The 6771-nt window shown below is 42.2% G+C and overlaps 1 pseudogene; it reads right to left on the bottom strand.

Annotated features, from left to right (window-relative positions):
* Positions 1 to 315: 315 nt before the first annotated feature.
* On the bottom strand, positions 316 to 1340 carry LOC101417142 (cation-dependent mannose-6-phosphate receptor pseudogene; annotated as a pseudogene).
* Positions 1341 to 6771: the final 5431 nt, after the last annotated feature.

The raw sequence follows: 6771 nt of genomic DNA, 5'->3' as shown, positions 1-6771 counted from the left end.
TAGGGCACAGAGTAACGGCATGACAGCAACTAAGCCTTGTATAAATAATATTTCTTTGCTTTTTTTTTTAATAAAAGAAATTGAGTTTCTTAAAGACTTGTGAAAAATGTATTTTTAAAAAACAGGCCAGGGAGCTGGCCATACCCTTTGCCCACTGTAACTATTCTATCTGTGCCTTCTGACATTAAACCTCTTATCACAGGCTCTGTTATAAGATCTATTTTATAACTGCACCTCTCTAGAGAAAAAGAAAATAGGGAACAGGAAAGGCAGTACTACTAGTGAGACTAGGATGCAAATCAAAAGCAAACTGGAAAGCAAGAGTAATATTGGGTGAGATGAGAGACTGGAATGGAGACTACTTGAGGAATCTGGCTGAGTATGCTCTTGTTTGGGGGACTGAAGAAGAAGCGGAACATTCAAAGTGCAATCACATTGGTAATAAGTGGTCATTCCTTTCTTCCGACTCCTCCCCAGGCTGGTCATTCCCCACACCACAATATGCAGCAGGCTCATTTCAAGGTTTAGAATGGCATACAAAGTCACAACCATCTGCTGCCAGGTTGCCAAGATCCTGCCAGAAGACTAAGTGGGGAAACTGCTCCATTCCCTTGGCTCCCACCACCAGTCCTGGAACAAGACCCTCCCCCTCCCCCCAATGATATAGCCAGCGACCAGTGACACAAACGTGATAAGTAACACAGAACCCACACTGAGGTGAGAGATCTCTGGGGAACAAGACAGGCTGCTATCCATCTCGAAGAGGTATGAACAATTTGGGACTTTTCCTCGTTCCTCAGATACAGGGTTAAAATTGTCCTCCAGGGTATGTCGATTGCAGGAGATCATCACCACCTACGGAGCTGCTCCTTGCCTCAGTGATTGTCATTCATCACCCCCTTTATAGATCAGCATGATCCAATTACTTCCATTGAAGATATGAGTATGGTTGAGTCTTTCCACCTCTGTCTCCTTCCCATTACTTTTGTTGATCTGCACCAGCACTGTCCCAGAGTTGTGGTTGCCAGCTTTCTGGCACACCCTGAACATGTAAATATATGTGTCTGGGCCCTGGCCCACAGTGCTCTCAGAACTTTTGTTAAACAGTGGTTTCAGCCTCTTCAGTAGAGCCAGCTCTGCCTCTGACTACTTTTTTCTCCTATTAGGTTGCAGGTTTTTTCTTGTCTGCCAGGTTTTTCTCGCTGCCATAATCAGGAATATCAGTCCAGTACTCCAGTGGCTGTGGAAGGGGAACATCGTGCCACAGGCGAGGACAGTAGACACGGATCAGAATCTCCTGGGGAATAGCCATCTAGGACTGGGAGTTGGGGCAGCGAGGGGCCAGCCGTGGACGCCGGTTCCACACGCCGGTTCCAGAGCTCTTGTCGGAGGCCAGCGTCCCTCCAGGCACCTCGCTGTGGACCAATCGGGAACCAGAAACAGGAAGCTGAAAGCGGCATCCGGGCAACCGCTCCTCCCACTAGACCCTGTGGGCATATGACCAGAGAAACATTTAGTCCTTTTCTTCCATGCAGAGTTTATTAAGAAACAAGAAAATGAGAAAACTACACAATCCAAGACATGGACTGTGGGCATGACTGGACCATGAGAGTGAGGAAGTCCAGATGCCTTCAGGGGCTGTATCCTCCCAAAGTTGATGGGAAATAGCGTTCTTCCTTGAGTTATTTCATGCTGTTGATTCTTATATTGCATAAAAAAATTTAAGGACATGCCATAAGGTAGGTAAAGGACAACAGAGTTTATTAAGAAACAAGAAACTGAGAAAAGTACACAATCGGAGGCATGGACTATGGGCGTGCTGCCTGCAGTGAGTTTCTGTATCTTATTTTTGAGTATGAGCTCGCTCTCTTTTCCGTCTATCATCTATCTCATCTATATATCTAGCATCTATATATAAAATGAGGATGATGAAGAGAAGCCCAGGTGGATACTATGCACACAAGAGATTTGTGTCACAGCTGAAAAATCCAGAGTTTAGGAAACCCCCAATTAGATAAAAGGGCTGCTAGGCAAACATGCCCAACCTTTGCCCTAGAGAGATACCATGTTTATTGTCCTGATCAGGAAACAGCCTTCTGCCCTAAAGGGATACACTACCTCGGACATCCAAGTTGTTTGCTATGTAAACATTCCTGAAAAGATAATCCAGAGCAAACTTGTCAATGTGTGAGAGTGCTCTTGGATCTTTCTTGAACACGGAGTAGATAAGTGGTAGGCCCATACTGAGAGAGAAAACAGTGAAGAAGGGGAAGGTTAAGTATTGAGAAATCATTGCTACTCAGCATCTATCGCAATTACATTTGAGAAAAATGTTATGTATAGAGTTTTGCCTCAATGGTATGTAGTCCATCCATTCCTCTCTATTCTCTGGATTCCATCCCTGTATTGAGATATGCATCTGAAACATCTCCAAAGAAGCACTTTATAAACTGCTCTCTGGTATGATGCTGTCATTTTATACAGGGGGATATTGTAAAAAAAGAGCCAGCAACATATTCTGTGGGGCTCGGGGCCTTCTCTATGTGAACATATGGGAGAAATTATTCTGTGATATTGGCATAGGATGACTAAACCTTATGAGTAACTGGTATGTTCTTAGTTTAGAGACACCACCATGAAGCAGATTGAGGTCCTCTCCTTGTATGCTTGGCTGTTAGAAAGCCTGGAATTAATTTTGTTGCCCACCTCTAACCATTATATAGGGCTTTGTGGTGCATTAAAACCTCACTCTTACTTGCCTATTTTTTTTTTAATTGACTTTGTAATAATATTACATTAAAAATATATATGTGAGGTCCCATTCAACCCCACCCCCCCACCCCCCTCTCCCCCCCCCCCCCAACAACACTCGTTCCCATCATCATGACACATCCATTGGATTTGGTAAGTACATCTTTGGGCACCTCTGCACCTCATAGACAATGGTTCACATCATGGCCCATACTCTCCTCCATTCCATCCGGTGGGCCCTGTGAGGATTTACAATGTCCGGTGATTACCTCTGAAGCACCATCCAGGGCAGCTCCATGTCCCAAAGACGCCTCCACCTCTCATCTCTTCCTGCCTTTCCCCATACCCATCGTCCACCATGTCCACTTTTCCCAATCCAATGCCACCTCTTCTATGTGGACATTGGATTGGTTGTGTCCATTGCACCTCTATGTCAAGAGGAGGCTCAGATTCCACATGGATGCTGGATGCAATCCTCCCATTTTCAGTTGTAATCACTCTAGGCTCCATGGTGTGGTGGTTGTCCTTCTTCAACTCCATCTTAGCTGAGTGTGGTAAGTCCAATAGATCAGATTGTAGGTGCTGGAGTCTGTTGAGGCTCAGGACCTGGCTATCACATTGTCAGTCCAGAGATTCAAATCCCCTAAATATATCTTAAACCCCAACATTAACTGCACCTCCAGCACATTAGCATGAAAGTCTTATGAAGGGAGATCCCATCTGAGTCCAGATTCATCACACATAAACACCATTTCCAAAAGGGGCCATCTGCCCTGGTAGTTAACCCCATCAGCCATGACCATAACTCCCATGGGTCTCTTTAGCCCTCAAAGGAACCAATATCTGGGGGTTGTATCTGCTTTATCTGTCTCTCTGACTCTGCTCAGTTGTGCATGAGGGCAATCCTTCTGCCAGCCTCCAGACTCTTTTTTAGAAACTCGTAGCCATATAAACTCATTTCTCCTTTTCATTTCCCCCTTACTTTAGGTCAAACAGCATTTTAAAGTCATGGTATTTTATGTAGACGTGGATATTCTGCTGATCCGCATTGAACCTTCCGTATAAGGTCATTTTCCAGTTGCATCATCAGTTGGTAGTTGATAGTGGTCCCTCATTGCCAGGGAGGCTCATCCCCGGGTGTCATGTCCCACGCTGGGGGGAAGGCATTGCATTTACATGCTGAGTTTGGCTTTGAGACTGGCCACATTTGAGTAACATGAAGGCTGACAGGAGGAAATTCCCAGGCACAATGTTGCTCTAGGCCTTGTTCTTATTTTAGGTTTATCAGCTCACAAGCATAGTCATTAGCATCAGGGGCTCACTGTTGAACCCTCACTCCCTCCCAGTCCCCGCCACTGTACCTGGGAGACTGTTGCTGCTCCCCTAGGGACCACGACAGAGCACCACTGGCCAGGAACCCAGTACCTCCCCTGCTGTGGTTTTTAATTATTGCCACTATGAGTATATCCAAACATTACCATACTTGCCTATTCTTTTTACCTTTATTTTCTTTTGCCAAATTGAATGTATATTTGGTCAGCTGCCTTAAATCATTTTTTATACAAGTTGGTATATAAATAAATAAAGACAAATTTAAAACTGAGCCACTAGTAACTTTGGCCAAATTAATTTACTCAGGTTTGTTTCTTCATCTGCAAAACAAGAGGTTTGAACAAGATAAGGACTTGAGATTTTACTTTTTAACTCTCAGTTTCTGTTTCTGAGTGTTGTTTAAGTCATCATAGACCATATTTCAAGTACTTAAAACTGAGTAGCAATCACTTGCCCTTTTTTCATGGTTTGAACTGTTGGTTATCCAGAATATCACTATTCTTGAGAATGAATATGACCCCTCAGTTATGACAGTAATAACACATGTCCCTAGAGGGGCAAACATAGCCCTGGTTGAGGGACACTGGCTTAAAGCAACCAATTTTTTCTAATGGAAACTTTTAATAATGCTATTTTATTAAAAAAAGAAGTTATGCGCATCATTCTGTGAAGTGAGAACTAAGCTATGGAAATCTACTTGTGCCCCTTTAATTAGCATGGGTCCACTCACCTGTGTGGTAGAGACATTTCAAAGGAAATTTTTCTTTGAAAGAAATAAGACAAGAAGCTAAAAGTACAGACAAGTAGAAAATAGTCTTTTAATGAAAATCCAAGCTGCTGAGAAAGAATCTATAAATGATTCCTTTTTGGGTTATTATTTAGTTGGGTGTGAGTAAAATTGGTAGAGACTATTATTGGGTGGATTTTCATTTAGCAATTTTGTTAAAGTCCAGATATAAATTAAATTTTATTTAGTGCCTGCTTTAGTTTTGGGAATTTTACTCTGAGGCCCTGCAAGAGCTCTGCTGTCACCAGCACAGTGTGGACCTGCCAGCCAAGTGGCAGCTTCCTCTAAGGAACTGTTAGCTTCTGTCGAGCTTTCACTCGCCTTAGCCAGGGAACATGGGGTGGTTTTGGATTGTCCTTGGTAATGTCTCCTAGATATTGACTGGGAAGAAGCACAAAGAGAGGACAGAGTCCTGGGAACAGTTCAGTAGGTAATCAAGGACAGCAGCCCTCTTCAGAAAGAACTGTAACAGCAGTTTTAAATATTGGAAATTCTCTTTTGTATTAATGCCTCTTTCAGACAACTTGGGTTTTAAAGAGGTGACTGTTTTCCCTCTATGATAGAACTACATGTCCATTGTGGAAAACATAGAAAATGTATTATGAAGAAAATAATAGTTGTCCATAATCATCATTAAGAGACAATCAGACACTTGCTTTAAAATTTTAGTTTATTTCCTTCTAGGATTTTACTGTGCATTTTACATTATTGTCTAATACCATAAAATAAAATTTGATATTCTGCCAGTTAACACTTTAAAACTTAGTTTTATATCCTAAACTTGTTTCTCTGACATTTTCAAACCTTAAAAGTTTTCAGAAAGCAGGGTTGAATTAATCATCACAGAAGTCCTTCTGCTGTAGGTAAAGAAACTCAGTGTGATCTCTTTTGTACATAATGAAAGTTAAAGCACAGGGGTGAAGCAATTTTATTGCTTCTTACATTCATATTAATTATTTATGCTAAAGGAAGAATTTCAATCAAAGATATTTGCATGATTAGATTTGTGTTTCAGAAAGAGTGCTCTGGCTGGGATGTAGAGCTCTGCAAGAAAGGACAGGAAGACCAGTTTTGGTGCAGTAACACAAGTGGGAAAGGACGAGGACCTGAGAAAACTAACTGAAGGTAAGAAAGAAGAAAGAGAGGCATGTAAGCAAAAATGTCTGAAGGAGGGAGGCAGGGGAAGAGAGAAAGAGATGTCTGGGCTAGAGTGGTTGACTCGGAGTAGATCATCATTTAGAAGGCAATTGCTATTAAATACCACAAAAATAGTTTAACTTACGTAGGATGAACATGCAGAATGAGAGAGGAGGGCATCAGGTGGAGCCCGTCTCTGACTCTTATGAACTTCTCTTTTTAAGTTGGTCTCTTGGTCAATCTGTGATATCACACAAGGTCTCATTTCTTCACTGAGATGGCTTTTTCCTCCAAATGGAAATGCCTTGATCTCACTGGATCTTGCTGCAGCATTTGACGTTACTATCCACTTTCTGAAACTCCCTCCTCTTAGGCCTTATGACCTCTTCCTTCTGTCTCACTTTTATGAATGTTCCTCTATTGTCCCATCCTCTAGATGTAGATTAACAGATTCACAATAATCCCAACAGACAAACCGATCCTCAGCTCCCTCAGCTTTCTCCTTTCTTGAAATTTGTCTGACCTATGATGATCTCTCTGTGCTGTTTACATCTGGTTTCTCTTGCTCCTCAGACACCAGCTGAATTGAGGAAAGAGGCTGGCACCCTAGGCAGTATGGCACCACTTCAAAGTTATTTTTAAGGATCTGTTCAACATCTATTTAGTAGGGGCAGAGTGAAACAACTTTTCCATTAATATAAATGTAGTATACCTCTATATTTTTAAAAATCTATGATTTGACCCCTCTTTTTCCTTTTAAACTC

The sequence above is a fragment of the Dasypus novemcinctus genome, chromosome 3, assembly GCF_030445035.2.
Source record: "Dasypus novemcinctus isolate mDasNov1 chromosome 3, mDasNov1.1.hap2, whole genome shotgun sequence".
NCBI lineage: Eukaryota > Metazoa > Chordata > Mammalia > Cingulata > Dasypodidae > Dasypus > Dasypus novemcinctus.
The sequence above is the reverse complement of the archived record's forward strand: the minus strand, read 5'-3'. Positions and strand labels throughout refer to the sequence as shown.